Source organism: Protopterus annectens, chromosome 11.part0, assembly GCF_019279795.1.
Source record: "Protopterus annectens isolate FY-2018-M chromosome 11.part0, PAN1.0, whole genome shotgun sequence".
In the NCBI taxonomy this organism is placed as follows: Eukaryota; Metazoa; Chordata; order Ceratodontiformes; family Protopteridae; genus Protopterus; species Protopterus annectens.
The window spans coordinates 1,464,620,165-1,464,647,065 of NC_056745.1; the positions used below are offsets into that span (position 1 = coordinate 1,464,620,165).

Genomic DNA, 26,901 nt, shown 5'->3' on the forward strand with positions numbered 1-26,901 from the left:
CCAGCATGTTCTGTTAATTGTGGTAATGAGGTTGTGATCGCTGGAGCATGTGGCATGGGGGGATTGGGATTTCTTTAGGTGTAGCATTTCAAGTAGGGCTGGGTCGGACATGGCAGTGTAAGTCAAGCATAGATCACCTCTAAGTAGACGATAAGAGACTGAGAACAGCTGACGTTTCTTGAGTCTGTCCATGTAGGACATGTGTTTAAGGCCTAGGATCCATTATGTGAGGTACTTTTGTGGCCTCTCCAGCTGTTGTAGGTGTCTGGTCAGGTACATGCCAAACAGGAGTTTATATTCGATGATTGGTCTAATGAGGGATGAGTAGAGAGGGATGATGACCTCTTTCTTTCTGGATGCGAAATCTTTGGTTATAAGATGTGCCACATAGAAGGACTTTCTGACCAAACTGGCAATGTGGTGGTCGAAGGTGAGGTGGCTGTCGACCTGGGTGCCCAGATCTCTTATGGCCCCTTTAGTGTTCAGTGAGCTCCCATCAATGTGGTAATTTGTGGGAACTGAGTTTTTTTCCCAAAGGGGATGATAACGCATTTTTTGGCGTTAAGCTTCAGGCCATGGTTCTGACACCAGTCATTGGTCTCAGAGAGGCCCTTTGGTAGGATGTCTGCATCACTTGGGGAGTTGATAATGACTCTTAGCTTGCATTCATTAGTGAACCTGGTCAGCCAGAGTCCTTCTGTGTTGGCCTGGACTTCTGAGAAGTAGATGCCAAACAGGAGAGGACCCAGGACCGGGCCCTGTGGGACTTCAATCATGACTGGTCAACAGTCTGACTTGGAATCTGCAACTTTCACTCTGTGGTTCCTGTCTGTGAGCCAGTTTGCAACCCACCTAGTGATGTAAGGATTGATGCCTAGTTTGGTGAGTTTATCAATGATACCTGAGTGAGGAATGATATCAAAAGCCTTGGCCAGGTCGAGGTAGGCTGTATGCACTGCACTGCCATACCCTCATCCACTGCCTTGGTGACTGCCTCGAAGAAGTCAACCAGGTTCAGCAGGCAGGATCTCCCTTTGACAAAGCCAAACTGTGTGGGGGCAAGAGTGGGGACATTGTTAAGCAGGTCCTTGATGATGCACTCCATAGCTTTGCATACTAGACTCGTCAGGCTAATGGGGTAATCATTCCCAGGGTCTGTAGTTGCTCCCCCTTTATGGAACGGGATGACTGTAGCAGTGTGCCACTCATTAGGGACATAGCCTGAGGTAAGGCTGTGATTGAACAGGGCACACATATGTGGCACCAGTTCATTTTGTAGCTCATGTAAGATGCAGCCTGGGATATTATCAGGTCCCATGGATGCTGTTTTCCTGGCTTTGGACAATGCAGTTTTTACGTGTGCCACAGAAATGGTGGGTACCAGGTTTTCTCTTGGTATTGTGATAGGGCCCTGGGGGGGGTGGCAGGGGTAAAGTTGACACTGAATCTGTCGGCCAATATGTTTGCTATATCTGTTGGTTCAGTATAGGAGGTGCCATTGTGCAATAACTCAGAGCAAATCTGGGCATTGCCTTGGAGGTTTTTGATATAGCTATAGAAGGCTTTGTGGTTGTTTTTGGTGTCAGCTGCAATTCTGTCTTCATAGCGGGCTTTAGAGGATTTGATAAGGGAACTCAGCCTTTTATTGAGACTGCTAAGTGAGGTTTCCAGTCTTGTGACTTCATTTTTTTCTGCAACAGTTTCTTCTTTCTGTTGTAGTGTTTATTGATGGCTGGGGCCCACCAGATTGGCTTCCTTTTTTTGGAGGAGAGTGTGTTAGTTCTATTTGGTATGACATGGTCCATGCATTTGTATACATGCAGCTATTTTCCACTGGCATGGGTGCCAAGAAGTTAGCCACCTCTGTTTTTAGGAGACTATAGTCAGCTTTAGAGAAGTTTTTCAGGGTGGTCACCTTAGTGGGGGGTGTAGGTGAGATGGAGATTTCCATGGTGATCAGTTTGTGGTAGGATTTAACCAGGGAGGAATTGACTATAGGTGTGGAGCAACAGTTGCCCATGTTGGTGATAACCAGGTTGAGGATGTTGCTTCCTTAGTGAGAGTCAGAATGAGCTGGTCCAGGGCATTGGAACTGATAAATTCTAGAAAGCATTGGGCCTGTACGTTGGTACTTGAATAGTTTTCCAGGTTGATGGAAGGGTAGTTGAAGTCACCAAGTATGAGTGTATTGGGTTGGACCATGATAGATCCCAGGGTGCTTAGGAACATGGAGTGGGAGTCTAGGGACATGTTTGGGGTTCTGTAGCAGGCTATGACTTGTATCACCATCTTACCCAGTGTTACTTGTATCTGAAGTATCTCAGATGCATTATACTGGGCTTCCAGTCTAGAGGTGTGCGTATCCTTTAAGAATATGGAGACACCAGCACCTTGGGGAGCTTCTGGCCATATTCTGGGACTGAAGGTATGGAATGAGTTGTAGCCTGGGAGTGCAGGGGTGCTTTCTGCCTCTTTAAACCAGTTCTCCATTCCAGCACAGATGTTGACATTCTCCATTTTGAGGAGAGCTTTGAGTGAGTGCATCTTGAGATTTAGACTTCTAGCATTGAGCAACATGATCCTCAGATTGCATTTGTTTGTAGCTGTTACAGTGGAATAATTTTGGTCTTTGGAACACTGCCTGAAAAAGGCAATATAGGGGTGGCACGAACCTTTGCCAGTACCTGGATCCCAGGGGTGACAGATGCAGGCCATCTCTGGCAAAGCATCGAGGTCTATTGATCATGTCATCCCAGGCAGACAGATACTGGATCCCCTTAGAATGACACCAGAAACTTAGCCAATTGTTGAAGTCAATCATTTTCTGCTCACACTGTGGTATCATTCGGAGTGACGGTAAAATACTGCTCAGGGCTAGGGTCATACCTGCCTGGGCCACATAATCCAAGAATTCCATCACATCTCTTTTCATGTAGTCCAGGGAGGTACATCTCAGGTCATTCACACCCACATGCACAAAGACTGAGTCATATTTGTACTTGTTGTGGAGTGACCTGAGTGCATGTGTTATGTGGCGGATCCTGGCACCTGATAGAAAACTGACCGTTACCTTCTCCTTGCTCAACCTAGTGAGTGCGACATCAGTGTGCCTCACAGTTGAGTCTCCTATTATTAGTACATTGGGCAAAGTGTTTTGCCTTAAGGGCTTGGGTTGAGGGGCACACTGTGGTACTCAAACCACCATATCCTGTTCTCTTTGATCTTTTCTGCAATTAGAGCTACTTTGGCTTCTGCTCTTATGTCCTCATTTCTTCATCTGTCCCACAGTGTGCATCCTACCACTCTTCTCAGGTACTTAATTTCCATCACCTCTAGCTTCCTCATCTGCTCTGCCTTTACTGCCCATCTTTCTGTGCTATACAGTAGTACTGGTCACATCATTGTTTTGTACACCTTCTTTTTCAGCTGGTTGGCATTCTTCTGTCATTCACTACATTTGATATATATATATATATATATATATATATATATATATATATATATATATATATATATATCTATATATATACAAAAGAAAAAAAAGAGGTCGTTGTTCCCCTCTACTCATCACTCATTAGACCCATTATAGAGTACAATGCCCCTTTAGGTATGTACCTCACAAGACATCTACAACAACTGGAAAGGCCACAGAAATACCTCACAAAGAGGATTACTGGCCTCAAAACAGATGCCCTGCATAGACCATCTCAAAAAACTCCAGCTTTACTCCATCTACTCAGAGGTGATCTCTGCCTAACATACAACATACAAAGCTATGTCAAACCCAGAGCTATTAGACATGCTCCACTTAAAGAAATCACAATCCCTCTGAGCTACACACTCTAGCGACCTAAACCTTGTCACCACAATAAACAGAACATGCTGGAGGGATAGATTCCTGTCCCAGAGACTTCCCATACACTGGAACAGACTACCTATCTATGTCAAACAGAGCTCCTCATTAGCACTCTTCAAAAAAAAATCTTGATGATTGGATGGGAAATAGGAAATTCACCCCAGGGATCACTTCTGTGGCTTTGCCCGACAGGGGCACAGGAAAATAATTTTCTTGGGTGGCAAAAGCCAGGGTACCTTTTTGGCTAGGCTTATATAGGCCCTAGGGCTAATAGTCTAGTACCTACCTATGAACCTATATACATGTATATATATATATATATATATATATATATATATATATATATATATATTATACACATGTATAGGGGAACTGAATATCATCGACTTCCCCTTTGGTCAACATCTATTCAGTTGAAAAAATTGTCAGCTACACAAATGGTCGACAGGCGTGCATGATCGCAGTATTCCAGAAATATGCCCTATCCTCGACATTGTGCAATCTATGAGTTAGCACATGACTTTATATTTTGCATGATCTGAGATTTTTACTCAGAACGTGTGTAGTTGAGTGTCAACGACTGCAAAGTTTACATTTTCTAGTTAATGTTGTGAATGTTGATATTTGGGTGTTTTGATGAATATCAGGGCATACATATGTGGATTTTTTTCAAATCATCATGTTTTTGGAAACTTGAATGTCATATGATCTTGACCATATGTTCCACTTTCCAAAAACTCAAAAGAAAGAAAGCAATAAAAATCTACATTTTATCAGGGGGTAAGACCCCCTGCACCCCACACCCCCTACAAATTATATATACTAACTCTGAAATCACTCTTCTGTTTGGAAAAGAGTAAATTCCCCGATACCCACACAAATGCTTTGAGCTTTCAGAAGGTCGAACATATGGTGATGACCATATGAAGTTTGAGTTTCTGAAAACTGGATCATTCGACATAAACCCACACACACACACACACACACACACATATATATATATATATATATATATATATATATATATATATTTTTTTGTTGGGGGGGGGGGGGTAATTCATGTTATTGATTTAATATATCTGGCACATTCTACTGCAGTGGTCTTACCAAAACAAGGTAGAACAATGTGACAATTTAAAGTGAGTATCATTTTCAGTCAAAGTGATCTTTGCACTCCCTGCACTTTTCCACCTCCGTAATTTGTAAATTTGCTACCTCCAGGGTTGAATTACCACAGCAAAAAAAGGCAATAAATGTATTTCTATTCATTTATTTATTTATTTTATTTACTGTTTGTTCATCACATAAGTGGACTGGTCTATTGATCCTTTTGAGCCATGACCTGAGCTCAAACAGCAGAAAATAAATCCAGAAAAAACACTTGCGGTGACACCCACGGTGAGGACTGATGAACACTTTATTGTAGACAAAGGTAAAAATAATGAAATCAAGTGAGCGCTTTTGCGTTCTTACCACAATGCTTCTTCAGACTTATAAAAAAACAACTGTTTTATCTACTTAAATGCAAAAGACTATTAGTTTGACTCATTAACCAATTATAAAACTGAGTCAATTATCATGGTGAAAAACATACCATTATGGAACTAAACCCCTAATGAACTCAGTACTGCATCATACAAGTAACTAAAAAACATACTATTCCATTTCGAGTGTGCTTCTTAAAATGCTAGTTTGAGTATATATAAAAGTTTAATGTACATGAAAAGAAAACATCTTAAAAATATACATATATGTTTAACAACAACCTATTATAAACAGTCATCGGGGTGTATAAACTAAAGATTAAGTATAATATTGCATTTCAATCATATTAAAACAATAAATGGAAATGTATTTGTGAAAACTAAATAACCATCCATGAAGTAAAATTAAGAAAATGAAAGACAGTTCCCCGGATTCAATAATCTTCTATGCAGGACTAGAGTAGTCCTGCACGGAAGCGCCCATGTAAGAGGAGGGTGGCAGCACGCCATGCATATTAATGAAGGCACACTGCCCAACCTCCCAGGCTTACACGGAGTGTGTACGAGTGCAGGGGGCATGTCTGAGAGCAGAGCTCTCAGAATAAACACACCCCTGTAATGTTGAACAGCAGAAAGTGGAAATAAATGAGTGAGACTGCTCATAGGTGTCCACATATCCCCACCAACAGTCCCCCATGTGTACAACAGCAACAGGACATAAAAATCAAAAGAAGAAGCCCCTGTATTTTTTTTTTAAACTCCGAGTACAGCTAACCGTAGGTGCGTGAGTGTGCCCATTGCTTAGCTACGGTTAAAGCAGCTTAAACGGCTGAAGAGGATAACAAGGAAGATATATGCAAATGAAGCAGCACAGCAATAGTGTAGTGGGCAGAGCATTCACCTAATGATCAGGCATTCCCAGTTTGAGTCCCACTGTAGCACAGTCTATTTTATATGGCAAAGCATGGCATAACCAATATTTGTATTGCAAAACCCACTAAATAACATATATTTAAGAACTGGAGTACTGCAGGAAATGCACATGTGAAGAGTCAGTATCATAATGAATAAGGCAGCAGTAAGCAGGTGTAAGCACAGATAATTAGTAGTAAGCATATGTAAGCACTAATAAATGTGTTTAAGTGCATTTGCATGGGGGTAAGCACTGCTTACACAGATTAAGCAAAGGAGAAGCTGACTGGGTGTAAGAAACTGTGACCGGAAGTTAGCAGTGCTTACCTCAGCGCAAACCCGCTTACAACTGCTTTAAAGTGCCTTAATCACTCTGTATCCAACTGCCAGTGTTCTGCCCAGCAACAAATTAACCAGCCTTTGCAAGGCACGAACCCAGGACCATGCACACCATACACAAAATGAATTACCACTAAGCCATGCCAGATATGCATAACATTTTTGTTTTCAGAAACATAACATCCAGCCTAGTCATGCAACAGTACAGAGAATGTATACTTACATCTAGATGTATGTGTGTGTGTGTAAATATATTACTATCTAAATGGATACAACATATCTATATATATAGTTACATATATATATATATATATATATATATATATATATATATATATGTATATATATATATATATATATATATCCAGATATATATATATATATATATATATATATATATACACAAATATATGAACATATATACATGCAAATGCCGACATCTAGACATGTATATGTCAACACCTATATGTCCACATATACACAGTAAGTTACATATATGTACACAGATATATATCTTCGTAGGTATATACAAACATAGTTATAAATATGTAAGCAAATATATATACCAATATAGGTATATATGGCCAGACATCTGTTGATCGCAATGGTAGCTTAACAGAAACATATATGTCCACACGCACCATTAATGGGGTTGAGAGGCCCCCAAAAATATATGTCTCGTACAAATTGGCATACCCCCCAGCCAAACACGTCCGCCCTGCAATACACTACTAAGTTCATTTTATTGTGTTTCATCTAAATAGGGATATAAATTCGTCTTCTTTTATGTTTCACATGTTTATATCACATTCCCCTCTCCCCCACCCACTAGGCAGGCTGACCAATACAGGCCCATCCAACCCAGGCCATCCCCGACCCAAGCATTCATTACCCACAGTTCCACCCCCCCCCGCTGTACACATACAGCCACCATCCCTTCCCTGGTTACCGGCTCGTAGCTACCACACCACCACACATTGCCCATCCTCCACTGCCTCCCCCCCCCAGGAGTCATCCTGTACGTTGTCCTGACCCAAGTATCCTAGGTCTGCCACATGCTGTAGTCCATGCACATAGCCATGTGTACCTTTGTAGCCATAGTTTTAGAGGAAAGTAGAATACACAATTTTAGGGTTGTCCTGCATGGGACGAATGTTTCCCCTGGTAATAACAATAGACTTCACATGTGACTTTGTTTACACTAACGGTTTTATTTGTAGATATCGCAAAGCATACGTGGCACACAGGGTTGCCCGATATGCACACGAAACATAGTATCCAGCAATACCAGTCAACATTACAGGACATGTAGCTAAATATGTAGATGTATGTGTGTGTGTGTGTGTGTGCGTGTGTGTGTGTGTGTGTGTGTGTGTGTGTGTGTGTGTGTTTGTATATATATATATATATATATATATATATATATATATATATATATATATATATCCATGAATAAACAGATATATACCTGTCCCTCTCTGTAGTACATATGTATACATATAGAAATATATATATATAAATACCCACATATAGATATATACATATGCAGACAACCATACATCCGCATTGTTAGATATATATATATATATATATATATATATATATATATATACAGCAATATATATATATATATATATATATATATATTTATATATATATATATATATAGATACACATGTGTGTGTGTGTGTGTGTGTGTGTGTGTGTGTGTGTGTATATACACAGATATATATCTATGATATGATACAGCACATAAGAATGACATATGATCACAGGAACCACCAACAGGGGTGAGGGGCCCAATCAACATACATTTAACATGTACCATTACCCGCCCCAGCCAAACAGGGGAAACATACAAACAAACACACAAACAAAGTAAACAATTCACTGCTCCCCAAACCACAGGCAGTATACAACCATTGGGGGAAACACTGTGGACCTGCTAAGTCTAATCTATAAACATAGACAGGAACGTCCCTTGTGGGACAACCCAAAAATTACTTGGTGATTGGAGTCCTGTCCATGCAATGACTTATCAAGGCAGGGCACGTATGTACTTGGACTACAAGGTTGGGAAAGCCTGATGACCCATGGATTGAGGCAACGTATGAGATGGGTCCTGAGAAGTGGAGAGTGGGCAGTGTGTAGTGGTGTGGTTAGACCCAACCTGCACCCAGAGTAAGGATGAGTGCTGTAGAGGAGGGGCAGGGGGGGAACTATGTGTATGAAATTATGAGTCGAGGCATGCAGGTCTTGGCTGGAGAGGTTCTATTCGGACCGCCTCGTGGGTGTAAGCAATAGTGTGAATTTTGCAGAGCTGTTGCCTAATGAGCAACCATTCCTGGTACAAGTCCCACTGCAGCACAGTCTATTTTACATGGCAAAGTACGGTATAACCAGATGTGTTGTTGCAAAACCCACTAAATAACACCAAAGAACACATGGTCACCACACCCCACTTTAGGCATGTAAGCCAATCTAATTGGCATCACAACTTATTATTGTTGTCCTCACCCACACCCAGGAGTGTAAGTGTCCAAATCTACCTCTAAATTCAGTGTATATGCACAGCTGTTGCTGTAGAAGAAATGGCCAGCTGTGGGCTTTCCCTTCAGCCTTTCTGTACATCCCTGGCTATTTCCCCTACTATCTTTCCCTCTTTGTGCCCCATTAACACCACTTACCTATCAACCCCCTTTTCATTTCTATTAATGTTTAAAGTTAAAAGTAGGTGACACCCTCTTCCCCAAATATATTGACAGAATCTGGAACTCCCTACCCACATTTTATATATCAGATAAGTAATATTGAGTTGGTTTACTTGGATGTTAATATACAGAGGTTTGGCAATGGTTTTAATTCTAGGATACATAGGAAACAGACATTTTCTAATTCCTATTTACATTACACTAGCGCCCACCTCCCACATCAGAAAAGAGGGGTAATAAAAGGTCAATTGGTGAGGGCTAGTAGAATGACCTCTGATGATCAGGATTTTCAGAATGAGTGTAAATACATTATGGAAATGTTTAAGGCTAGAGGTTATCCTGGTGATTTGTTATCTCAAGTTTACACTGAAGTCATAAAGGCCAGGTCTCACAGATTTGCTTCTATCTTGGGTAAAACTCTGCCTTCTTTGGATATGGCCACATTTAATGGTGATGGTGACGATGACTGGGGTACATTTCCGTCTGCCCTAGTCATTACTTATAGTGGTGAAACTAATTTAGTGAAAAAGGTAATAAATAATGAATGGAACAGGTTTGCCAGGTTATCAGATTTAAACTGCATATTTGAGAAACCACTTAAATATGTATATAAAAAAGGCCGTAACATCAAAAATATAGAAGAAGGAGGTTTACACAACCAAAACTATGGCACTTGTTCGAGTAGCAAGAAAGGAACACACAAGTGTGGAAACTACCCTCAATGTTGTAAGATCTGGAATGGAGCGGTCCTGTTTTTAAAATGTAGAAACAAACATATTGTTACTAAAGGGTTTGCAAATTGCAGTACCACAGGTGTTGTTTATATTGCCCTGCGCAGGTTATGTGATTCTTTTTATGTGGGTAAGACAGAGAGAAAGTTAAAACCAAGAATATATGAGCATGGGTACAATATAAGAAAGAAAAACGGTAACAATGCCCTGTTCAAACACTCACAAGTATGTGCAGATGCTGAGTTTAAATTCTTTGTGATAGAAGTTGTACCCACTGACCTCAGGGGAGGACCCTGGGAGACCCGGCTTGAATACAAGGAGTTATACTGGCAACTGGTGTTGGATGCCAGTAACCATCTAGGGTTAAATGACATGGTATCTTTAAAGCCAGTTCTAAAACTCAGGTCTGTTAAATTATAAACCACAACAGTATAAAACAATTATTACAATAAATTAATTATAGAACAATATTTATATAAATATTTATATATTTTATATAGTCAGTTTATTTATGTAATCATTCTTGCTTTTTCCACTAGATGGTGCTATTTCATGGTACCTTATTTTACCATTTTTTACATGGTTTTATGTTTTTTACAAAATATTTATTGTTTTATAACATGAGAATTTTATGTGGACGATTCACACAATGCACCCTACTTGATGCATTTTACATTACAAAAGTTTTAAGACTGATTTCATGTTACAGGTTTTATTTCATTCATCTCATACATTCTGTATTTTAATTCATTTAAATTGAACCTTCATTGTTAATTGTTTACTTGATCAATGCTTCTTATAAGTTAATTTCCACTTGAACATGTATTTAACATGGCCTTTGGGACAGTACATACCTATCTGATGAAGTTTGTAAGACAAAAGCGTAAGGGGAACTGTTTTTAGAACGTTTATGTGCTTGATGTGCTTTGTGCTTTTAAACCACTGTGTTTGTGTGCATTTTGGATTAAACTTCTGTTGAGTGAACCAGCTGGTTTCCGGTGCCTTTCTACAGGTTATCAATTTTATAACTGATTAATGAGTCACACTAATAGTCTTTTGTATTTAAGTAGATGAAACAGTTGTTTTTTTATAAGTCTGAAGAAGCGTTCTGGTAAGAACGTGAAAATGTTCACTTGATTTTATTATTTTTACCTTTGTCTACAATAGTGTTCATCAGTCCTTACCGTGGGTGTCACTTCAAGTGTTTTTTATGGATTGGCATACATTTTCGTTGAGGGGCTTCATCCTCACACTTCTGTGTTTTTTGAGCAGAAAATAAATTACTTTTTTTCAAACAACATTTCATACAAAATGAGTACATAGTAAAATTCAGAACATAGTCAAGACTAAATGCAGATAGAGTAACATTAACTACATTGAAAACAAAAAGATGTATACAAAGTGCAAGCTGAGATGTGCATAAAATACAATGCAGTCATACATATAATACATAAACTTATATGCATATGAAATATTTGCTTATAAGATGCCACATTAAAAGGCTGTGAAAAGTTTATTAAATGTATTCCAATATTCATGATATGAGATAAGTTACCTAGCCATTGTCGTAGCAGTTGCAGATAGATTTAGTAAGCAGATGCCCTTTAAGTACATCTTTGAAGCTTTTAACGGCTTCTAGATTTTTGATGCCTGTAGGCATGTGTTTCCAGGTAGCAGGTCCAAGTCTAGAGAAGGCTCTCTCACCTACAGCAATTTTAAATGGAGGGTGTACTAGAGAGAGAGAGAGAGAGAAACTGTTGCCCTGTGCACTCCTGAATAAATAAGGGTTGTCTTGAAATGATAGTTTCACTCTTGAAGGGGGACAGTGAACGTGTTTTAGCATCTTGTAAATTAGAGTACTTAGAAGAAAGGTGGCCTATGACTCACTGAAAGCTATTTGAATATTTTTTAGCAAATTGCAGTGGTGTATCTGCAGGGTCTGTTAATAGAATTTATTTTCAGATTTTTGTCTCAGCTTTCTGTATTCTGTGAGTACTGTGGACTGAATGCATAACAAGAAAAGGAGGGCCATATTCAAGTTTGGGTATTTAAGTATTTTAAGCAATGGCCATATGAGCAACAGGTGAAGGAGGTGACTGATACTGTAACACAAATTAAACTGAGTAAGGACTTTATTAGTTTCAAAATCTGGGGGGGGGGGGGCTAAAGAAAATAAAGGCTGAGTATTAGGCCTCAGTACCTCTGTTCATTAAGTATTCTGTTCCCATTACGATTTGTTAAGAGAACAGGAGAATAGTGCGCAGTAAGAGAATAGGAGAATAGTGTGCAATAAGATAATAGGAGAACAGTGCACAATAAGAGAATAGGAGAATAGTGCACAATAAGAGAATAGGAGAACAGTGCACAATAAGGGAATAGGAGAATAGTGCGCAATAAGAGAATAGGAGAATAGTGCGCAATAAGAGAATAGGAGAACAGTGCGCAATAAGAGAATAGGAGAATAGTGCGCAATAAGAGAATAGGAGAATAGTGCGCAATAAGAGAATAGGAGAATAGTGCGCAATAAGAGAATAGGAGAACAGTGTGCAGTAAGAGAATAGGAGAATAGTGCACAATAAGAGAATAGGAGAATAGTGCGCAATAAGAGAATAGGAGAATAGTGCGCAATAAGAGAATAGGAGAATAGTGCGCAATAAGAGAATAGGAGAATAGTGCGCAATAAGAGACAAGGAGAATAGTGCACAATAAGAGACTAGGGGAATAGTGCGCAATAGGAGAATAGGAGAATAGTGCGCAATAAGAGAATAGGAGAATAGTGCGCAATAAGAGAATAGGAAAATAGTGCGCAATAAGAGAATAGGAGAACAGTGCACAATAAGAGAATAGGAGAATAGTGCGCAATAAGAGAATAGGAGAATAGTGCGCAATAAGAGACTAGGAGAATAGTGCACAATAAGAGAATAGGAGAATAGTGCGCAATAAGAGAATAGGAGAATAGTGCGCAATAAGAGAATAGGAGAATAGTGTACAATAAGAGAATAGGAGAACAGTGCACAATAAGAGAATAGGAGAACAGTGCACAATAAGAGAATAGGAAAATAGTGCGCAATAAGAGAATAGGAGAATAGTGCGTAATTTCATGGCTGAGGCAAAGACCATGACATTGGTTTTCTGGAGTTAATTAGTAGTTTGTTAGTAGATGACAAGGTGCATAACTGACTGACATTTTCCTGTAGCTTGGTTTGCAGGTCGGAGCAGCTAGTCCTTCCGCCTCTAACAACATGGCTCAACAATCTGCTGCCTCCCCTTCTGATCACTTAGGGCATTTTAAGGCAGTATAGCAACTGCCTTCTGCTTTTCAACTGTTTACTTCCTCTACCTGTTGGTAGTAAAACCTGCAATAGATGTAAATAACTAGGAAGCATGGAGGCAAACTTTTCACATCAGCCTGCTATCAGTAAGCATCATACCTCCACAACACCACATCAATCAGAACATAGCAGTGCTAAGTGCATAACTTATGCTGAGGCTGCAAAAAAAAATTGTTCTCAAAACATCCTAGAACACACTCTAAAAGACACCAACCTTCAGTGTACAAGGCAACACCTATCGCTTCTCCATGTGTATAAATCAAATCTCAAAGTGCGTGTGTGTATGTCAGCTACTTGGGCATGGACACAAAGCACTGGTTGGACAGAGAGAGTGTCGGGAGGACTTGACTTGGAACCCTAGCTAAGGACTCAACTCTATAGCTGTGCCAGTGGATAGTCTTATTGGGGATCTGGAGAGAGAGAGAGAGAAACCAGCCCCAGACTGACTGTGATCTCTGTGTGCTCTTAAGGGAAATTGTACTTTACTGTGTGTGTACTTATCATCCTCCCATTGTGTACATCCCTCACTGTTGCCAGTGGTGAGGAGTGAGGCTCCTTGATTACTGGGCCACTGCAGGGGCATCATATATTAATTGTTGGCAGTGGTGGGATATCCACATCACAAATTAATTGGTTGACGGTGGTAAGTTAGCCACACCACATATTAATTGGCTTATAGTGGTGTGGATATTGAATTCCTGTAGCCTGTGTACAATGGACACTGAAGGTGTTTGTACTCGCAATCAGCCATGGAGTGAACATTCAGAGCTCATACCACAATTGTTTTATTTTTTTGTTAGCTTAGTTAGTCAGGGAGCTCAGGCAAGCATGTCAGCAGAGGAGTATGGCAAGCTGACAAGGAGTCAGTTGGCTGAAATGTGCCAGGCTGAAGGATTGGTGCATGCCAACCAGACTAAAGCAGACATGATTGCAGCTTTAGTCACAGCTGCATCGCAGAATGGCAACCAGGTGGACAATCTGACTGGCCGTGGAGATGTACAACTCTCAGAAAATGGACAGCTCAACCTTTCCACACAGGACTTAAAAATCCATCTGGTGTTAAAGAGACTTCAGCGAGTGGCCAATCATTTGGAAATAGCAGCAGCAGAGAGAGTGAGGTATCTAGAGACTGAGAAAAATGTGAAATTGCAGCATCTGAAGGCTGAGGAAATTAAAAAACTGCAACACCTGGAAGCTGAGGAGAAGGAGAGGCAGAGGCAACATGAAGAGGAGATGCTGACTCTTTCCCAGAGACATGGAGGTAATGGAGAAGGGAGTAACAGAATCCCAGAAGCAACAAAGGTCAGTAAATTTCTTCCACAGTTTAAAGAGGGGCATCATTTTGATAGTTTCATTCATATGTCTGAGAGGGTATGTAAACAGTATAATGTTGACCAAGGGATCTGGATACAGTTCCTAACCCCCTTACTCCATGGTAAAGCTGTAACTGTAATTTCTAAACTGTCCGATACCGATTGTTTAAATTATAATGTTGTAAAGAACTGTCTTTTAAAATGATTTAAGATAACACCTAAAGCTTATAGGAAAAAGTTTTGTGAGCATAGATGCAAGGCAGATGAAAGTGTGTGTGAATATTTTGCTGAACTAAGCACTTACTTTCATAGGAAGGTGAGTGGATGTCAGTTCATCACTTTTGAAGGGCTGGCAGACGTTCTGGTGAGGGAACAAGCCCTTAGCACTTTGCCTGAGGACATGAGAATCTGGTTAGCTGATAGACAATGCACTACTGCAGATGAGTTGGGGAAGAAGGGACATCTATACTTAGCAAGCAGGGCATCACTTCACAGGAAAGGGACACCCAGTGCTGCTCATGTGTCTAGGGGAGACATGGTGGGCAGCCCAGACTGCCCCAACAGAGTCCACCAGTAGCAGAGGAAGCCACTAGTATAGGTACACATCCAAGGACCAAGGGTTAAATGTTTTAAATGCAACCAGTGGGGCCATGTAGCATATATATGTCCATGGAGGCAAGGTGGGGAAGAAAAGGTGGGAGAGCCAGTAAGTGAGAATGACAAAATGCCAGCAGTAAGTTGTCTTGAGACAACAAGGGTACCAAACTACCACAAGAGGTTAAATCCTATCTTAGTGGAGGGGAAAGAGGCCACTGCTAAGAGAGACACAGACTCTGACCTAACCATTGTAAAGCCAGCCATGGTTAAGGTTGCACAGGAGCACTACTTGCTTGGGGAGTCTACTCCAGTCAGAGCTTCAGGAGGGACTCCATTCCACATACCTTTGGCTAGGGTTCACTTTGACTGGCATGGTGGAAAAGGAAGCAAGCAAGTAAGTGTGTTTGAAGATATCCCTGCAGATATCTTGATAGGGAATGATTTTGATAATGCCGTACCATGTGTGCATGCAGTTACATGCAGTCAGGCTTGGAGACAAGCATGTAGGTCTGGTAGCCTGGGGAGGGCCAGTCAGACTGCACATTTGCAGCCAGGACTGGTGAGGTGGTTACTTCAGTGAGGGAGCTACCCTGTAGCAGTGAGACTGAAGGTAAGACACAGCTCCTTGTGGGTACTGATGTTCCCTTGGACAGAGTGACTGCAAAGGCAGAAGTGGGTAGTAGTATTACCCAGGCTGACAGTGAAGCACCGCTGTGAAAGGATGCCAGACTTCCTCTGGAAGGGGAGCTGGGAAGTGTTACAAAGGGAGAGAAGAGACAGGCTCAGCTCTCAGACCCTACATTGCAATGTCTGAGGGAGTTAACAAGTGAGGCACCTGATTCTCAAGAGAAGGGATAATCTGTATACTGGGACAAAGGGTTACTGTACAGAGAGTGAACCCCTGATGGAGGGATAGAGGGTGACAGAATACAGCAGTTGATTTTACCCACAGCCTGCCATCTGGCACTTCTAGACATAGCCCATGATATTTCCTTTGCAGGTCATATGGGCATAAAATGTACAAAAAGATATACTCTGCAGAACTTCTGTTGGCCTGGGATTTCCATAGATGTAGCAGGGTACCGCAGGACCTGTGAGCAGTGTCAAAAGGTAGGCAAGGCAGAGACAAGGTGAAAGCTCCTTTGATGCCTTTGCCTGTGATTGAGGAGCCATTTCCATGGGTAGCTATGAATATTGTGGGGTCTCTGAGTACCCCAAGTTCTACAGTGGAAAAGTATATCCTAGTGGTAGTAGATTATGCTACCAGATACCCTAAGACAGTGGCTCTGTCCTCCATTATGGCAGAAAAGGTGGCAAATGCTTTGTTAGAGATTTTGAGCAGTGTAGGTTCCCAAAAGAAATACTGACTGACAGAGGTGCTAATTTCATGTCCGGTGTGCTGGCTTGTCTGTGCAGTACTGTGGGGTGAACCACCTAAAGACCACCCCCTACTATCCCCAGACTAATGGTCTTGTTCAGAGGCTAAACTCTACACTCATAAACTCTACATTCAAGTCCACGCTATGGGCATCTGCAGACCAGTTTATGAGGGAGTGGGACAAATATTTGCCCCATCTGTTGTTTGCTTACAGAGAGGTACTCCAGGAATTCACAGGTTTTTCACCTTTTGAGTTACTATACAAGCATAGGGTGAGGGGACCTCTAGATTTGATTCAAGATGAGTGGGAGGATGAGTGTGAATCTCACAAGCAGTCTGTTATGGCATATGTCCTAAACCTCAGGACAAGGCTCAGGGACCTCACGGGCTTGGTCCAGGAGAAACTGGCAGAAGCCCAACAGCAGAAGAACATCTGGTATGATAGGAATGCTCGAGCTAGAGAGTATGCTGTAGGGCAGCAGGGAATGTTTCTCATTCCTGTCACACAAAACAAGCTGCAGGCAGCCTGGGAGGAAACCTACAACATAGTAATGAAGGTCAGTGATGTTAACTACATGGTAGAACTGCTAGGCAGGAGGCAGAAGCTCAGATTGTACCATGTTAACATGATGAAACCTTACCATGATAGGGAGGCCCTTGTGCTGAGTATTTGCAGTGGATGGCAGGAAGAGTCTGAGGAAGATCTGATGACTGATCTCAATGAAGCTCGGGCTGACACCTCAGTGAAAGGAGTAGCAATGTCCCAGCAGCTATCTCCTACCCAGGTTCGAGAAATCCGAGCAGTGTTACAAGATTTTGGGGACATGTTCACTGCGACACTAGGGTGCACCTAACTGATGCAGCACGATGTGGATACAGGACCCCAAAGGCCTATTAAGCAGGCCCCTTATAGTGTGCCTGAGAGTGTCAAACAGACTCTGTGGGAGGAGATACGGGAAATGTTGGAACTCGTGGTGATTCAGGAGTCCAGCAGTCCCTGAGCCTCCTCAGTGGTGCAGGTACCAAAGAAGGAAGGCAGGACCAGGTTCTGTGTGGACTACAGGAAATTAAATAGTCACACAGAGTCAGATGCTTACCTCATGCATAGGACAGTATCTTGCCACCATTGATCTTAGCAAGGGTTATTGGCAGGTGCCCTTGACTCCCAGTGCTAGAGAGATGTCAGCCTTTGTAACTCCTTTTGGCTTGTATAAGTTCAGGAAGATGCCCTTTGAGATGAATAATGCCCCAGTGACTTTCCAGAGGCTGGTATATCATATCCCAGCAGGAGCAGGAGATTTTGCCCTTGCTTACCTAGATGATATTGCCATCTACAGCCATTCCTGGCAAGAGCATCTTCAGCATTTCAGGGAGGTGCTTGGCAGACTGCAGAAAGCAGGGTTGGCCATTAAGCCCAGTAAGTGCCAGGTGGGTATGGCAGAGGTCTCCTACCTGGGACATACAGTGGAGAGTGGTAAGATCAGGCCAGAACCTGCCAAAGTGGAAGCCATTCCAGCATGGCCTGCACCTGTTAACAAAAAGCAGGTGAGGGCATGCTTAGGGACAGCAGGGTACTACAGAAAGTTTGTTCCCAATTATAGTACCATAGCTGCTCCATTCACAGACCTGACAAGGACAAAACAAGCCAGATAAGGTAGTGTGGACCACAGCATGTGAGCAGGCATTCCAGAAGCTTAAAGGTGCTTTGTGAGGACCCCCTGTTTTAGCCAGTCCAGATTACAGCAAAGAATTTGTTGTGCAGGTGGATGCTTCAAGCCATGGGATGGGGGCTGTACTTAGCCAGGTTTCTTCAGAGGGAAAAGAGCACCCAGTTATTTATCTTAGTCATAGGCTCCAACCCAGGGAGGAATGCTATGCAACTGTAGAAAAGGAATGCCTAGCCATAGTGTGGGCACTGCAGAAACTTCAACCTCAAAAATGGTTAAGGTGTTTACCTTAACAACACAAGGTGCAGAGTTTGATTCTCACATGGGGTAATTGGCTAGGCTTCAAATGGTCCAAAAGGGCAGTTAGCCTAGTACTAACCTATGAATCTATGAACCTATGAATCTGTATATAAGGAAATTCAGTGTAGATACAGACCACAATTCCTTGACATGGCTACATCAAGCCAGCCAGCAAAATGCCAAGTTACTATGTTGGAGCTTAAGGTTGCAAGCATATGATATGACAATGCAACACCGCAGTGGGGTTAGCAGTGCCAATGCAGAATGGATCTCAAGACAGGGAGTGGGGTAAGGTATTCACAGATAGGGTCAACCCTCTCAAGCAATGTCTCTCAAGGGCCACTTGAAAAGCTAGCTTGAGTTTTCAGGAGGGGAGAATTGTGACAAACTGAAATTCTGCCAGCCCAGCTAGCTGGAGTTTTGTAAATAATTCTATGTCATTTGTGATTATTGCTATGATTTTTACAGAACTGTATGTTATATACTGAGCTTCAAGAATGTAACCACAGTATACCCTGCTGGGACATAAAAGATTAACTTACAAAACTTCAAAAAAATAAGTTGAAATTAAGTGCTTTCTGATGTGCCATAGACGTTAATTTCAAATGCAGCAAGAAGACAGGATGTCTAGAGCTAGAAGTTCTTTCTATTGCCTTGGATAGAAGTAATTACTAAGTTTAACATGTAAAGTGTTTAATTGTTTAAGGACTTCCAGTTCTCAGCAAACTTTTGAGAGAGATGTACTTCTAATACAGAGATGTTAAAATCATGTTAGTTTCTGTTAGGCTGGAAACTGAAGGCAGGTGACAAAGAATGATGTCATCCAAGCTGGTCAAGCAGTAATGTTTGATAGTAATTTCATAACTCTCTCAGAGAGAGACTGTGTGCATTTTGCATCTTGTCTAGGACCTAGAAACATCCATTTAGCACTTCTGTCTGTGTGTTGCTTTGTGAGTAAGGTATCTAGGGCATAGTATATTTTAGATATATATAGGAATATAGTAAAGATTAGTATAGATGTTTTCTGTATTTATTTGAGACTGTCCTGCAATGTTGTTTTAAAATATTTCCTGTGAGTCTGAACTCTGCAGTTACTGTGTTGTTTGAGTATTGTCTTGTTTTTTATTATTTATTATTAAATATATTTAAACTTATCTTTGTGGCTGATATTTGAGAGACACATTTAAGCTCTCAGAGTACTTGCATATGTATTTAGTGACCCTGTACATGCCACTCCTAAATAGCCTTGCAAGTCTTGGTGACACTTACCATTCGGATAATAGTAGCATTACACAGTAGGATTGGTCACCCTTTGGGTAGGGCCTTAAAGTAGCTGATAGGGGATTCTGGTGCCAGTGATAACTGCCTTATGGTCTGGCCAGAAGGGGGCATAGTTAGTAAACCTATGCCAGCCTTTCCCAGGTGTGTGTTTGTGTATAAATCAAATCTCAAAGTGTGTGTGCATGTCAGCTACTTGGGCAGGGACACAAAGCACTGGTTGGACAGAGAGAGAGTTGGGAGGACTTGGCTTGGAACCCTGGCTAAAGACTCAACTCTATAGCTGTGCCAGTAGGAAGTCCTATTGGGGATCTGGAGAAAGAGGAAGAAACCAGCCCCAGACTGCCTGTGACCTCTGTGTGCTCTTAAGGGAAATTGTACTTTACTCTGTGTGTGTACGTGTCATCCTCCCATTGTGTACATCCCTCACTGTTGCCAGTGGTGAGGATTGAGGCTCCTTGATTAATGGGCCAGTGCAGAGGTGTCACAGAGGGTATAACAGACAAAAAGTAATCTATGCATAATTCAAAGGTTAGGATACTGGTTTGTGTATGCCAACAAGAGTTGTTGGTGTTGTCTCAAAGGACAGGTGTACTGCACACCTATGTACTACAAACTTCTTTTGGAACATTCTTGTAAAATACATATGTCATAAACAGGAAATGGATGCTCAAATATGATGATGTTTGAAAACTGGATAAAATAATGACTTCAGTAAATATGCCAAATTCTTCAATAAAAGCAACAAAATACACACCTGGTACACCACTAACAATCTCACTGTTAATGTCAATAAATGTAGCATCATGAAATTTGGCAAAAAGGACATAAGTTATCATTACACAGTGAAAGTCAAATCACAAAAAGTTGCAGCATCACTAAAGATTTAGTAAGACTAGTAGACAATAATTTAAACTATAACCAATTTGTACATATCAAGTCAGGAAACACATTTAATTTTATAGGACAGATTTTTCAGTGCAGTGAGGTGACTACATCAAATTATACTTTAGTGACCTCACCAATTATTGAATAAAATGCTATGTTTTGTAGCTTTCAAATGTGTCACATGGAATTAGCTTTAAAAGGTAAAGTAATACTAGAAAAAGGTATAAGGTTGGAAAATTATATATATATATATATATATATATATATATATATATATATATATATATATATTATTTATTTATTTATTTATATGATTTGCCTTCAGTTGTTCAACTAACATGAACATTGACATCCTGCAGGTAAACCACTGTACATCGAAAACAGAATCATTGACATCCTAGCATGTATGCGCCAAGGTTGTTTCTCAGCGAACACAAATATTACTTCAAAACAAAACAAAAAAGCATAAACAGCATTCCCCCATGTGGAGGCTCCACCCCACACCCTCTGCTAATTATATATGGTAACTCCAAGATCACACAATCCCTGGACAAAAGAAATATTCCCCTACCCATTGACTGTTGACCTGTCGGCTAGCTTTTCAGTCAACCAAATGCAATTGATTAAAAGGGTGCTGACCAAACCAATGGAATACACACACACACACACACACACACACACACACACACACACACACACACACACACACACACACACACACACACACACACATATCTTATATATATATATATATATATATATATATATATATATATATATATATACACATATGTGTATGTATTTATATCCATCCATCTAGATAGATAGATATGTGAGAGAGTGTATGTGTTTGTGTTTGTGTGTATGTATGTATATATATATATATATATATATATATATATATATATATATATATATATATATATATATATATCAGTATCGATATTGATATAGATATAGATATATAAGCATGTACAGCACCTTGGAATACTGAACACACAAATGCACAACAGATGTGGTGTTTCAAGGGTGGGACAGCATACTGAAAAGAAATACAGAGTATTCCATGCAGAAAGGGAAGTTTAGAAGGAGGCAGATCTTTTTGGTAACTTACTGGAAGTAAGCGGTATAGGAGAGTCTCAGACAGCATACCTGGTTGGAGAAAAGTAACTGCATAAATTAGAAGAACTATTCTGACATAATCTAGGAAGCCTGCTGGTTCATTAATCCTGGAGATGTTGGAAATTGAGTAGTATATCCTAATGAAAAAACACGAGTTTGGCCTTCCATAGTCTTGATTGCAGTCTATACTCTTACAGCACCCAAGCTAGTCGGTTGTAACAACCCCGCATAGATCATGTAATAAGGGGTCTGTATCCAAGCATATGCATTTTTCTACTATCTCTGCAACTAGTTTGATGGATATGGACAAACTGATATGGCATGTGAAAAATGTATTTACATAATGTCACTGGAGGCAAGGTTCTCACATGCAAGCACACATTACACCCACCACATATAGTATGGACAAGCACATAGACTCACATATTCTGAGGATCTTTAATGTAATTTTCCTAACCCACAAAGGCCTCCCAGATATTGCACTTACAATAAGCATTATTTATTTATGTATTTATTTATTTATTTATTTTACATTTGTTGACCGGGAGAGTCCAACTTGCAGTGGAGGCCCAGGGAGAAAAGCTCCAAGAGAACAATTTTTTACAAAACATAGTTTTAAGGACAGACTTTTGACATTCCTTTTCCATATAAGAGACTTTGACATGCATATTAACTAACAGATAGGATACATTCGTTCTCTACAATATAATATTAAATTTTAGAAGACATTCCTAAGTTTAGGATTCCTGTGATAGATTACTATCAGAGTAAAAGCAGAGAGATGTAGAATAAGGCTCAGAGAGAGCAGATGACACTCGCTATAGTTGAGGATAACAAATTGATTTACAATATGTCTTCTTCTGGTTTTAGTTGCTTACGGAGAGCTCATCATTGCTGGGGCAGTTTTCCCTAACTCCTGGAGAGATGGGATGAGCAGTAGATTAACAGTCCTAAGTGGGTACAGTACTATGATTGGTTGGCTTAGCAGAGTTACTTAAGTTAGGTGAAGTGTTCTAATGAGACATTAGCCAGAGGGGATACAGGAGCACAGATGATTATTCAAAAAATGAGCTTTAACAAGTTTCTTGAACTGTGATGGGGATTTGTTGTCAGTTATGTGTGCAGGAAGAGAGTTCCAGATTTTTGCTATACAGTGGCTGTAGACAGACTTACCAGCTTCATTGTTATATTTGGTTACTTTGAGGAGGTTTTGTGGGCTAGACCTCAAGGGCCTGGGGGTTGTATAGGGTTGCAAAAGATTTTGTAGGGCTGGGGTGTTTTCAGAGTTATGTATTATTTTGTGGGCTAGTGATAGTTGATTGAGATGAAGTAGTAGTTGTAGGTCTAGCCAACTGAGTTTTTTTAGGCATTCACAGTGATGTGTTCTGATGGGAGATGATATAGCGAATTTGACTATCTTATTATAGCAACTATCAAGTTTGTTTAGGTAGAATTTGTGGAGATTTGTAAGCACGGGGGAGGCATAAAGGAGGGTGGATAGTAGGTGAGTCCTCGCTATTGTAGTTTTGGAGTGATCAGTGAGGAATTTCTTATTGCGATACAGTAGTCCAGGTTTTTTATGTACTTTTTTATGGTTATAGAAATATGTAGGTCAAATCTAAGGTGATTATATATTTCAACCCCTAAGAGTTTGGTTTGATTTGTGGGGGTGATTGTGGTCTTGTTAAAGGAGGAGATGAAGAAAGAATCAATGGGAGGTGTGGCTCTGTGGGAGCTAAAGAGTACTAGCTTTGTTTTACTTGGGTACAGAATAAGCCTTTGGTTTGTAATTTAAGTTTCTGCTAGGGAAAAGCATTCTTGTGTTAGGGAGTGAAGGATGTCAGTTGATTTAGCTGTGCATATTATGGTGGTATCATCTGCATATTGCACTAGTGAGGCTTTAGGAATACTATTTGGGAGCTGATTGGTGAAGAGGGTAAAAAGAAGTGGCCCCAGGATGGAGCCTTGGGGCACTCCTAGGTAGACTGGTAGGGAGGAGGAGAGTTGGTTTTGCCACATAACAGCTTGTTTCCTTCCCTCCAGGTAGTTTTTGAACCAGGAGATGACAGGGGTGGTAAGGTTTAGAGTTGATAGTGAAAGAAGGAGTTTATTGTGGTTAACCATATCGAATGCTTTGGACAAGTCAAGGAAGGTGGCAGGTACAAGGACTCCATTGTTTCTATGAGTATTGACAATGTTGGTGAATTCTGTTAGTGCGGTGCAGGTGCTATGGAAGGGTCTAAAGCCATGTTGTTGTGTTGCTATTAGATTATTTTCTAGGAGATATTTCATTAGTTGCTTGTGTATTACCCTCTCTAAAATTTTAGATAAAGAAGGTAGTATGGCTATAGGGTGGTAGTTATTGAGTTTCAGGGAGGTTCCCCCTTTATGTAGAGGGATGATATGTGATATTTTCCATAGCTTGGGTACTATACACTCGAAGAGGGATCTGTTAATTAAGCTGGAGACAGGATATGATATGGCTTCTGCAGCCAGGTTTCAGCGGGTTATTTGTCTGCAGCTAGAGATGTTGGTTTGAGCGTGTGGAGTAGTTTTTCAATGGATTTAGTTGGTTCTAGGTGGAAGTTGAACTTGGAGGAATTGTTAGTTGGTGGTGGGGGGGTGGATTTGCAGGGGTGGGGATGTTGTCATAGGGTTGGTTGTTTGCAAGGGTCAGGATGGTTTCTGTAAAGTATTTATTAAATTGAGTGGGAATGTCTTCTTGGTTATCTATTTTTGGAGTTGGAATCGTTGTTTTACCTGGTTGTAGAATAGAGTTTATTGCTGCCCCAATTTTTTGTGGGTTGTTCCTGTGCTTATCCTGTAACTTTTGCTAGTAAGATGTTTTGTCTGTTTTGGTGAGCTTTTTGGCTTTGTTACATATTCAACGTATATTTGTTTGTTCAATTGGGATTTACTGTTGAGGTAGTTGGTCCAGGCCTTGTTTCTTTTTTGAAGAAGGATTTTGTGTCTGAGGTTAATCAGGGGGCATATTTGTTTTAATTCTTGTTGTTCTGGAGGGGGCGTGATGGTTAAGGGTGTTCAAGAAGGTAGTATTGAAATATAGTTCAGCTTCATCAAGAGGTATGTTTTTTAGGAGGGGTCCAGTTGCACATTTTTAGGTAGTTTATAAAGTTGGAGTGGTTAAAGTGTTTTTTGTTTCTAATTAGGCACATAGATATTTGGGTCAGTTGTGGTGATTGTGATCTGAGTAAGAATGTGGCTTGGTGGTCACTCAGGGTGTCTGGCAGACACCCTGCTAGGGATATCAGTGATGGGTGGGATATGAGTATCCAATCTAGAGTGGATTGGTTCTTGGTTCTATTGTCTGTTCTTGTGGGGGAAGTGATGAGTTGGGTTAGGCCATGTAGGTTAATATGGGATAGTGGGTTATGACTGGAACAGTTTTGCCAGTCAGTATTAAGGTCTCCTAATACTATGCTTCCTGGGGGAGAGAGTTAGATATCCATTCTGGGAGTTTTTCCTGTAATGGGGATACTGTTGCCTGGAGGGATGTAGCATCCTATGATGTTGATGTGTTTACTATCATTAAGTTTTAGTTTTGTTAGAATGAGTTCAACTTTTATCGAAGTCCGGGGTTGTTATGTCTACTTTCTCAAGGATGAGGTGAGATTCATACACTATAGCAACACCCCCTCCCTTTTTTTTACCTATTCTATCGCTACGAATTATATTGTAATCTGGTGGAGTGATTTCATTGTTGTGGTTGCCTGGTTTAAGCCAAGTCTCTTTTAGTATGACTATCTCAGGTTGATTAAAGGAGAGTACTGCATGAAGGTTGTGGACTTTGTTTAGTATACTTCTGACATTTAAATTTAAAATGAGGAGCATGGATTTGTCTAGGTGGAGCAGGGTATCATTCAGGTTGAGGGTTGTATTGCCAGTAACCTCTAAAGCACTCCAAAACAACACCCACCACAACCCACACAGACACATCTCACACCCGGCACAACACACACACACACGCGCACACACACACACACACACACACACACACACACACACACACACACACACACACACACACACACACACACATCTCACACCCACCACAATGCACACACATCACATCTCACACCCATCATAGGTTTATAGGTTCATAGGTAGGTACTAGGCTATTGGCCCTAGGGCCTATATAAGCCTAGCCAAAAAGGTACCCTGGATTTCATAACACACACACAGACACATCCCATACCTACCACAACACAGACATATCTCAGACCTACCACATCACATATACAGATACATCTCAAAGTGCTTCAACTTTTAAGCCAACAATACAAACCACCTCATGACCCAGCATTTTGGTCAAAGAAGACCCCCATTGTGTGACACACAGATGTCCTATTCACCTGGCTGAGTAAGGAGATAGTCACAGGCAGTTGCCTATTAGGAGCCAGGATCCACCAGTCCACGCATGCTGTCAGATCAATGAACCACAAGTGCCAGTATGACTCAGTCATAGTCCATATGAGTGCAAATTATCTGAGACATACCTCCCTGGACTATATGAAGGCAGATATGATGGAGCTCTTGGACTTTGTGTCTCGGGCTGGTATGAGCCTAGCATTAAGCAGCATTATACTTTTTCCAATGATGATGCCAAATATGAAAAGAAGATAACTGACTAATAACTGGCTTAGCTTTTGGTGTAATTTGAAAGGGGCATGATATTTCTCAGAAAAGGTGACTATGTTTGACCCATCACTCTGTTTTGCCAGGGAAGGTTTGCATCTGTCCCCTATAGGCTTTCAAATACTGGCTAAACTATGTCCACCAACACAGTGACTTTTTTAGGCATTGCCAACCTGATAAACCTGATATAGTAAAATCAATTCCCCCAAAAAATATACAGGTGTTACTGTTCAATGCCGGGAGCCTTAACAAGAAACTCCACTCACTGGAAGCTCTTCTAACCCTGGAGAATTTAGATGTTTATGCAGTAATGGAAATATGGTTTAAAGCCACAGAG

The 26,901-nt window shown here is 40.8% G+C and overlaps 1 protein-coding gene across 4 annotated transcripts in view; it reads right to left on the reverse strand.

Annotated features, from left to right (window-relative positions):
• LOC122815909 (hyaluronidase-4-like) overlaps positions 1–26,901 on the reverse strand; it is a 333,609-nt gene that overhangs the window by 182,236 nt on the left and 124,472 nt on the right. The gene's annotated exons all lie outside the window — the stretch shown is intronic.